The 10,012-nt window shown below is 45.2% G+C and overlaps 1 protein-coding gene across 1 annotated transcript in view; it reads left to right on the top strand.

Moving 5' to 3' along the window:
- Positions 1–649: 649 nt before the first annotated feature.
- Positions 650–10,012, top strand: part of PAK3 (p21 (RAC1) activated kinase 3) — a 429,164-nt gene continuing 419,801 nt past the window's right edge. Inside the window, exon 1 of the mRNA XM_027535196.1 lies at positions 650–904. The gene's annotated coding sequence lies outside the window, so the exon portion shown is untranslated. The remainder of the gene's footprint in view (positions 905–10,012) is intronic.

The raw sequence follows: 10,012 nt of genomic DNA, 5'->3' as shown, positions 1-10,012 counted from the left end.
GCAGAGGAGTCTGGCGGGCTATGGTCCATAGGGTCAGACAGGGCTGAAGCTGGACTTAGTACCCACCTACCCTCACACCTTGGTACAAGCACAGAGATTTGGCAATGGAGTGAGAGACAGGAGAAAAGGCGGAAACTCAGATCCTGTATGAAGTTATGGCGCCTCAACTCCCGAAAGTTAACCCCAAGTTAGAACAGAAATTGCCTTCTGGGTAGTCCAGACAGCGCCGACATAGCGAGCAGCTCACTCAATACCATGTGATGGTGACTGTCCTTGGTCTCTTGGTGTCTAGTCTCCTTAGCTATAGGTTTTCCAAAGATACGTGTTAAAGGATGCAATTTATCAGTGCCCAGAAAGAAGACTGAAGGTAAGGACGTGTTCATTAATGGCAGGCCTGGCACCCTAGTGCTGAGCCCCTTCTCCCCCATCTCGCTCATTGCACCTCCAACCCCGATCCCCAGACCAGCATAATCAGGTTTGGGAGACTGAAAGGGCTTCAGTTCCGCCTGGCTGCAGGAACCATAAATTCCAGACTAGGTCGGAATTGGAATAATCGCAGTCAAAATACACCCAGATGCTCTTATACACCCAGGCGCGCGCGCATCCCCAGGCCATGGGGCGCACGTGAGCCCACGCCCCGCGCGCCCAGCCCTGCCCCTCGCCGGAGCATCCTCCGCAGCTGCCACAGAAGCCGCCGCCTCCTCCTTCTCCTCCTTGTCCACCTCCTCCTCTTCCTCCTTCTACGGCCACCGCCGCGGCTGCTGTGACTCCCATCCCCTCTTGTCCTCATTCCTCTCCCAGTACTTGCTCCTCCTTCCATCCCCGGCGCCTGCTGCCCGGCGCCGAAGGACAGAACCCTTGGCAACGGCTCCCCTCCACTCGGGCCACGAAGAGGCTGGAACAGGTCTGTGTCAGGGGCGCTTTGTTGCAGGCTGTTGGAACGCCAGTGGCTCCAAGAGCCGTTGGGGCGGGGGGGTAGGTAGGGCACGGGGCAGACGGGAGGATAGATTATTTCTCAGGTTTTGGTCTTTTTCTATGAATAGATGGGATGCGATGCAGTGGGAGGGCAGTCCGGTCCCTTTGCCAGTTCGCCGTCCCTGTGGCTTCATGGAGAGAGAGCTCGGTAGCTGCCCGGACTCGTGACCCTGCCCACCTCTAAAGCTCTCTTTCTTTGGGCCCCCAGTGCCCACATCCACTTCCCAGAGCTGAGCTTTCTCTTGTTGGAGGCGCTCATGGGTGGGGGCGGGGAGAGATGGATAGAGTCAGCGGGACGCCTGGGTGCATGAGGCTTTGTTGCCTACAACAAAACCAGTCCCCACCAGCTTCCAGTTCCAGGCTAGGCTACAGTCTGCCGGTAGAGTGGGGTGTGGATGGGGCAGTCTGGGGAAGTGAGGGAATGTGAGGGGCACTCCCTGTGTGTGATGGCACACAGGAATGCAAATTTGGGAGGGAGATGGTGCAGGTTTTGTGTGGGGTTTTTGAGCGTGAATTGGAGTGGGGTGTGTGTGTGTGTGTGTGTGTGTGTGTGTGTGTGTCTGCACCACGGGGCTGGGCTACTCTTGGCATTACATGTCCTTGGGTATCATCCCATGCCAAGCCAGATTGCAGTAACACACAGGCAGATCAGGTCCAACCTGTTCTGTCCACATCAGAAGGGTAATGATGGTTTCAAAGTCATGGAAATCCCCCCAGCTGGGGCTGTCGCTTAGGACATTCTGGATGTGGAATCTCTAGCCAGGTTGGCCAAGTCCTACTGGACATCATTATTGTTCCCCCAAAGATGCCCAACTTTCTTAACAGGCTTCTCTTCTCAGCCAATGAGGATACAAAGCTCTTACAGTGATCCCTGCAGTAACTCCCCCCACCCCGCTTCCTCACCCCACCCCTTTAATTAGTGAATCCTCATGTCTTTACTGCAGTGATGTTAGCAGTGGGTTAGGACGTAGCTGTATTATGTTTGGAGAAAACGGACATACTAAAAGCATTATGCATTAGTTGTGAATTTGGTTTAGAGGGTTTTTTGTTGGTTGATCCATAAGGTGTGAATTGGCATGGCAATTTTTTTTTTTTACCAAAGAGAGAGAGTTCAATAAAAATGAACAAAACTAGTAAGCCTCCTCTTTGACATTTTAATTTATGATTTTAATAAAGTGTTGTTTTTCAGGGTCGAAAAATGTACAATTAAGAACAGTGATCATTTAGTCAAACAACTGACATTTATTAAACACCTGCTATGCACCAGAGGTGTTAGGTATTGGAAGTATCGAAATGAATAAATGAATGAAACATCATCTCAGCTCTCAGGGAGTGTACAGTCTGGTAGGCGAGAGAGAAGGTGTAAACAGATAATTACAGTAGAGTTTGACAAGGCCTGGGCAGGGTACTGTAAGACCATGGAAGAGGGAAGCCTGCCTAGAGGAGTGGGGAGAAGATCAAGAAAGGTTTCATGGGGGAAGTGACATTTGAATGGGTTTTGAAGAATTAATTCACCAGGTGGTTAAATTGAAGTGACAGCATATATAAAGATAGAGGAATCCTTGGATGGGTCACTGTTACATTCTCAACAAAGTTAGGATGAATCTCCTTGGACTGGGATGGTGATTAATAGTGAATTTAAAAGGAGCCGGTATTGCAGACTGATACAGATCAGAATACATCCCCATCTTAAGAAATGTCTAGCTCGTTCATTAATATTAGTGTGTTTTGCTTTAAGCAAATCTGATATATGTAATTATGGATTAGCAAGGCAAATGAACTAGATGGGGACAGTATTCACATTGCAGAATTTGTTGTTTTACAAAAGGATTCATAATCAGATCATCTTAAATAACAGTGCCCCTGTGACCTTTACAGTGAATATTATACCAAAAAGCAATTTATACAAAATTGTTCCCATAACAATGGATGGATACAGAAAGGTATATTTGTATTACATTACTTTTTGCATACAAATTTACCAATTTCAGTGGAAGTGTTTTCCCTCATGGTGTGGATGTTTAATAAACACTAAAAGAAAACGTGAAAATGGCAGTAGTAAATATGAAATCCTCTGTGATCTTCTATCATTTGAATTGTATATGCGTGCGTGCTAAGTCACTTCACTTGTGTCTGATTCTTTGAGATCCTGTGGACCATAGCCCACCAGGCTCCTCTGTCCATGGGATTCTCCAGCCAACAATGTTAGAGTGAGTTGCCATGCCCTCCTCCAGGGGATCTTTCTGACCCGAGTCAAACCCATGTCTCTTATGTCTCCTGTATTGGCAAGTGGATTCTTTACCACTAGCGCCACCTGGGAAGCCCCGAATTGTATATAAAATACAAATTAATCAGGACAGAGTCTTCAGGGAGTTTTACATTTTAGGTACTTTTAGTAGTGTCACTGGTAATTAATAATAGCACAATATTTCTGTGTCGTATGTTAGTTCTAAAATGGATATATGATGACCACTCTAATACTCATGCAATGAAGCCAGAAGAGGGGCAGATTCTGAGTCTTCTGTTTTGTTGTGTGGGCACTGATTGCATGGGCTGATGAATGGCACTAGGAATGAACCTAAGAGATGGATGATTTCTACTGGAAGTGCCTGGTGGGCACAATATTCTGCTACTTAAGAGTGTGGACCCTGAACGTTTGGGCCAGCATCCCAGACATTTACTCCCTTCAATGAAGACCCAAAATAGCTCTGGCTTCTATTTGAAAGGTGTGGTGTGCCAGCAGAAGTAGGCAAGCTTGAATCGGCTTCCTCTCATCTGGCCAGTGCCCTGCTACAGAGGAAATGATGCCCTGAGGTCCTTTGGGTGCATCAAGGTCCTTTGGTCACTGGCTGTCAGTATCAGAAGGTATGGGGCGTTTCTCTAAGAGACATCCTCTACAGCTTGGGCTAGAACGGAAGTGATCTGTTACTATGGTGATACTCAGATTAGTCTAATGGCTAGGACAGTGCTTCCTAATGCAGGTTCCAAAAAGACTAGTTCCATAGGATGGTAGTAGGTGTTACACACACACTCACACCCACCCATCCCCCCCACTCACACCCACTGAGTTTTGTGGTTAAGTTAACTTTGAGAAATTCTTGCTTAAACAGAAACAGTTTTGTTTATTGCAGGGCTTCTAAAAGCCATCACTAAGCCAGTGTATATCTTTGCCCACAGAACCTGGTGTTCCAGCAAGCATTTGGCGGAGCTGATGTGGGGAAGAACATTCTTTGGGCAATGCCAGGCAAGAGCATTTTTGCACTGAGTTTGGCGGCTGTCACTGTCTTGCTGAGTAAACTTGGATGACTCCCTTCAGCCCTGTAGGCTTTCCTTCCCCCATGTGTAAAATGAAGCTGATAATGATCATTGCTCTCACTGACTGTGATGGTGTGATGACAACTAAGATAATATCCCTGCAAGTATTTTGAGCTCCTTAGAAGAAAGGCTCTATTAAACTCAAGGTTATTATGAAAGGGAAGTGAAGAATTAAGGCAATTATCTCAATAGTTCGGGCCCTAGTCCTGTTTTTCTGCTGCCTTATTGGGCAGTCTGCCTCAGTTCTCTGCTCTGCTTTGACTGCAAAAAACCTATATCCTCATCCAACCTTGGGTGACTCAGTTCTCTGGGGTTACTCCTTTCACATCCTGACACTTTCAGCATGGCCTTTAATTTCCTGGTCCAGAGGTATCATCAGTGCAGCCTCAAGGAAATCCCGTCAATCTGAATGCACCCTGCTGACCAGAGAGCCCTGGAGGTGGGAATTAAATGTAGTTGGAAAATTGCTTTTATCCTTCAGACTCATCCTCCTGCAGAAGCAGTTCTAAAGGACCATCTTGGAAGCTGAATGCTATGGGGTCCTCTCCAGTGGCCCCAGTGCCCCATCTGGACCAGAGTCCTGTTCACAGGAGAGGTTTCTTGACCAGTTTCCAGGGTCCCTTTTGCCAGTAGGAAGTCATGGCCATCTTTAAGGAAATTTAAAGCAAAAGCAAAACCACTCTCATGACCATTGACCCTTCCTGATTCCCGTGACTCTCTGTTAATTCCTTCTTTTCCTTACAAGCTGCCTTGAAAGGATAGAGTTCTTGAGGATTAACCACTAAATAATCATTGCAGACTGGGTTTGAGGTAGAGACTGAGGTGAGGGCATTAGAGTTAGCAGTCTACCGTGCTCTGTACATGGACCAGCAATTTCCCACATGCAAGCGGCAAGCTTCCATCGCAGTAGGAAGGATTTAGGTTCAACCACAAGAAGAAACTGTGTGACTTTAAGATGTGATGCTGGAAAGTGAGAGTGAAGTCATTCTCTGTCCTGGAGAGCTTAGTGGAAATGCCTATTCGAGAGGGGCGAGTCATAGCATGGTAGAGCTGCAAGTGCCTCGTGAAGTTCACCTGATTCAAACGTTCTCTTTGGATGAGGCAAATGAGGCCCAGAGAAGTGCAGTAAGCTACCCAAGGCCACACAGCTACCATAGGTCAGAACGGAAGTCCTCCTAAAAGCTAAAAATCAGATCTGCTGCCTCCTTATGCTCTTTACACAGCTTCATACCCAGCTGTGTTCTTGTATGGGGCCTCCTTGGTGACCAGACAGTAAAAAATCTGCTTGCAATGCAGCAAACCTGGGTTCGATACCTGGGTTGGGAAGATACCCTGGAGAAGAGACTGGCTACCCACTCCAGTGTTCTTGCCTGGAGAATTCCATGTACAAAGGAGCCTGCCCAGCTATAGTCTTGTATATTTGAGTGTGGATTGGCTCATTCAGTGGGACTTGGAGGTCATGTCCAAGGCTGAGTTGTGTGGGCTGTAGCAGAGGAACAGGTTTCTCTGGGAGGCCTCAAAGGCCTGCTTCCTTGTATCTCCGGATCTCCATTCCTTTTGAGCGTATGGTTGTCTGATTCACCAAGCCATGCAGCCAGCTGGAAACCTAAGGCCTGGGTGTTCTGCCAAGATACCCAGTGGGTGATTAAATCATCCCAGTCCCTCTACCTTGGTCATTATTAACATTGCATGGACCAAGGACTTCCTTGAAAGCCTGATGAAAACTACTGATGCACTCCCCAGGGAAGGGCCCACATCCGCTACCACAGGCATGTAATGCCAGCGTCATCTAGGTTTGTAGCTCCTGGTCTGCTGGCTGTTGGTGTTGGTACACAGCCTAGGATCACATGTAGATGCTCCCTAAATTCTGAAGACTCCCAGAGCTGGAATTGTCAGTCTTATTTAAGGGGAAATTGGAAGTACTGGGATGAGCCTTGTGCCAAATAGACTGGAGTGGTATAGAGGTTAGAGTGAAATTTCTTTAGGATGAAAGAATGGGATTGAATCCTGGAGTTGAAGGAAAAACAAAAAAGGAACTGAAATGAGCTAGCCATTTCCCTTTCTCCCAACATTATGAAAGAGATAAGGAGAAAAGGAGGCATGGCATAAAGAAAGGTGGGAGACTTGGAAGAATGGGAGAGGGAGATCGTTCTAGAAAGGATGTCCATAATGTCACCACTACATGAAACAAGCTCTTCTGAAAAAAGGCAACAACGCTTCTACCTCTTTCCAGACTTTCTCGTCCTAGTTCAACTTCTAAACAGCAAAAGCTCATGTCTTTGGGAATTAGAAATTGTCTTAGATTCTGGAACACCATGTCCTTGAAGGGGACATTTTTAGAGGTTTGGAGTGGGAGCTGGACATTGTGGGGGAGTGGTACAGCTTGCCTCACTTCTTCTTTAAAGAAAGCATTTTTATGATCAAAATAATACATGCTTATGGCTTGTAAAAATAGGAATATGAAGTAGAATGTTCCTGGCCTCTCCACCACTGATTACCCACTATGTTCACAGTTTGGTATGTATAGTTAAGTGTGTGTTTCTATGAATATTCATATATGTATTCATGTGCCTAAAATAGTCATAAAAGATGTGACCAAGACACCATATACTGCTCTATAGTGTGCACTTCACTGGACAACTGTGTCTGGGGGTCTTTTGCCTGCCAGTATACATCTAGCTAGTTCATTCTTTTTAGCAGTTGCATAGTATTCTGTCATCCAGTTGTGACCTAATTTTTTTTTAATCCAAGCTTTATTGGTGAATTTTTACATTGTTTCAAAGTTTTACAAATCATTAAATACTGGTGCAGCCTACTTCCTTCTACATATGCCTCTCCATACTGTGGCCAGAATTTTTGTAGTGTAAATTCACAGTGGACTTTCCAGGTGGCTCAGTGATAAAGAATCTGCCCACCAATGCAGGAGACTTAGGAGACACAGGTTCAGTCCCTGGGTTGGGAAGATTCCACCAGAGGAAATGGCAACCCATTCCAGTATTCTTGCCTGGAAAGTTCCATGGACAGAGGAGCCCAGCGGGATACAGTCCGTTGGATCAACAAAAAAGTGGGACTTGACTGAGTGGCTGAACACACACACAGATTCACAGTAGTGACCTTATTGGTTCAAAGAGTTTAGTTTGCACATCTCTTTTATTTTTAGAGAGCCTGCTCATTTGCCTCCAGGAACTTGATGGTGACTTACCTTCTCCCCCCAAAATGGCCCATTTCTCCATGCTCTTCCTCACCCATTTCAGTTAGGTTGGTTGATCCTTTCAATCTTTGACAAAGTGATTGCTGGAAAAAAGTCTCCTTTTCCTTTGTGTATTTTTTTTTGAGTGCTAGTGAGGCTGAAGTATGTGTATGGCACATCTGCATTTCTTCTTCTGCATTGGCATTTCATATCCTTTGCCTATTTTTCTACTGGGTTGTTCTTTCTCATTGTGATCAACAGAATCTCTCTATATTTTGAGTAGTAATAATTTAACTGTGATCTATATTGCAAATACAGTAACTAGTCTATATTTATCTTTGACTTTGATTTTAGTGTCTTTCATCACACAGAATGTTTACGATTTTAAAAAATAATCACTTGCCACTCTGTTCCTTTGTGAGCACTTCAACAATTGCCATCATGACGTCTGTGGACTCTATTTATATGCGTTTGCTCACTATTTCCTTAAGATGAATTCCTGGGATTGGGTTTGTTTCAGTTTTTTATATATATATATATATATATATACATTGCTAAAGTGCTTTCTAAAGTGTTTTTTTTAAAACCAATTTGTACTCCACATGCAGTATATCAAAGTATACTTTATTCCTCCTCTTGGGATCTTCTGATAATTCAGGTTTGCATCTTAAATTCAAGTGCTAGGCAGGAACTCATAATTGGCATCACCAAGGCTGGGGCAGAAATCCCTAACTGCATGTGAAACACACGCAATAACACATTTCACCTTCAATTATTTAAGCAAACCATGTTTTTAGTTCCTCTCCAACTAGAACTGTGTCAAAGCATTTTCCAGCATCAAGTCCCTCTAAATTCACTGTGAAGTGAATGGCTATTTAGGGTCATTTTGCTGGTGGCCACTGCAGCAACAGACAATGGCAAAGGAACTTTAGAGTGTATGTTGTAAGACATTTGGAACAAAGCTACTGCTGTATCCTCACTGAACTCAGAGGTCAGCTAGATTGGTTCCAGAAATTTTCCAGAGGCTGAGCACTGAGTAGGAGTCAGCTTCTCTCCGACTTGCCTTCCTGCAAAGAGAACAAGTTTGAGGCCCTCCTGAGGAGTTATTCTATTAGAATAAACAGTGATGTCACCCTCTGCAAAGGGAATAGTGACAAACAGGTACAGGTGTAGCTTTTCTTGTCACTCTGCCTGGGCTTGCTTCATCATCTTGCATCTCTTTGCTGCCAACATCCAGGTATGGTCAAGGGAATTTCGGTGTTTGCTTTAGGCCACACGTAGGATTAGGAGAAGGTGGATATCAGAGCAGTCATTTGTGTGGCTTAAGAACTGTCTTTAGTCTGAAGAGTGAGAGCAGCAGTAGCAACCTTTAAATCCTTTGGGGGTGGTTGAGCATGCTGTGGGCTATGAAAGAGCAGTGATAGTTGGTACCCATTTTACAGATGGAGAAGACACATCTGGAAAGGAGAAATGCTCTGAGAGTTGGATGTGCTGGAAAAGTCTCCTGACATCCTCCAACATGTGCTAGTTAAAAATCTCTGGCCACTTTTCTCCTCTAGGGATGGATGCTGCTGCTAAGTCACTTCAGTCATGTCTGACTCTGTGTGACCCCGTAGACGGCAGCCCACCAGGCTCTCCTGTCCCTGGGATTCTCCAGGCAAGAATACTGAGTGGGTTGCCATGCCCTCCTCCAAGGGATATTCCTGACCCAGGGATCGAACCTGGGTCTCCCACATTGTAGGCAGACACTTTTACCTTCTGAGCCACCAGGAAGTCTGCATTTGAACTATAGCCAGTTATTATTTGTGGTTTCCCATTTACCTCAAAATCTTGGTATTTGGAAAATGACTTTAGATCCTATCTAATATAAATGGGTTTTTTCTTTTAAAGGCTTCGAACTGATGGCCAGTAATTATTGCTCTTTGCTGCTTTGAAAAAAAAAATGGCTTTGGCTGTTAAATTAATGATGTCCTGGAACTTCCCTGGTGGCTCAATTGGTAAAGAACCCGCCGGCCAACATAGGAGACACAAGAGATGCAGGTTCGATCCCTGGGTCAGGAAGATCCCCTGGAGTAGGAAATGGTAACCCACTCCATTATTATTGCCTGCAAAATCCCATGGACAGAGGAGCCTGGCAGACTACAGTTCATGGGGTCACAAAAGAGTTGGACATGACTGAACACACACACACACACACACACCACACACACACACACACACATAATCATCTTAAAGCTAGGGTGTCCCTTCTTTGATGCTGAATTATTTGTCTGTTTACTTACTTATTTTGGCTGTGCTACATGGCATACACAGTCTTAGGTCCCTGACTAGGGATTGAACTGAGGGCCACAGCAGTGAAAGCACCTAGTCCTAACCACTGGACCACCAGGGAACTCTCCAATGCTGAATAATTTATAACTGAAACATTATAGCCACAAATATGGTCTCTACACATAAATCATGTGATGAATTTCTCCTTATGGGTGGTCATAATGGAAAGGGCTATATTTTCTTTTCTTTTTAAAACTCTGC

The sequence above is a fragment of the Bos indicus x Bos taurus genome, chromosome X (assembly GCF_003369695.1).
Source record: "Bos indicus x Bos taurus breed Angus x Brahman F1 hybrid chromosome X, Bos_hybrid_MaternalHap_v2.0, whole genome shotgun sequence".
Lineage (NCBI taxonomy): Eukaryota > Metazoa > Chordata > Mammalia > Artiodactyla > Bovidae > Bos > Bos indicus x Bos taurus.
The sequence above is the reverse complement of the archived record's forward strand: the minus strand, read 5'-3'. Positions and strand labels throughout refer to the sequence as shown.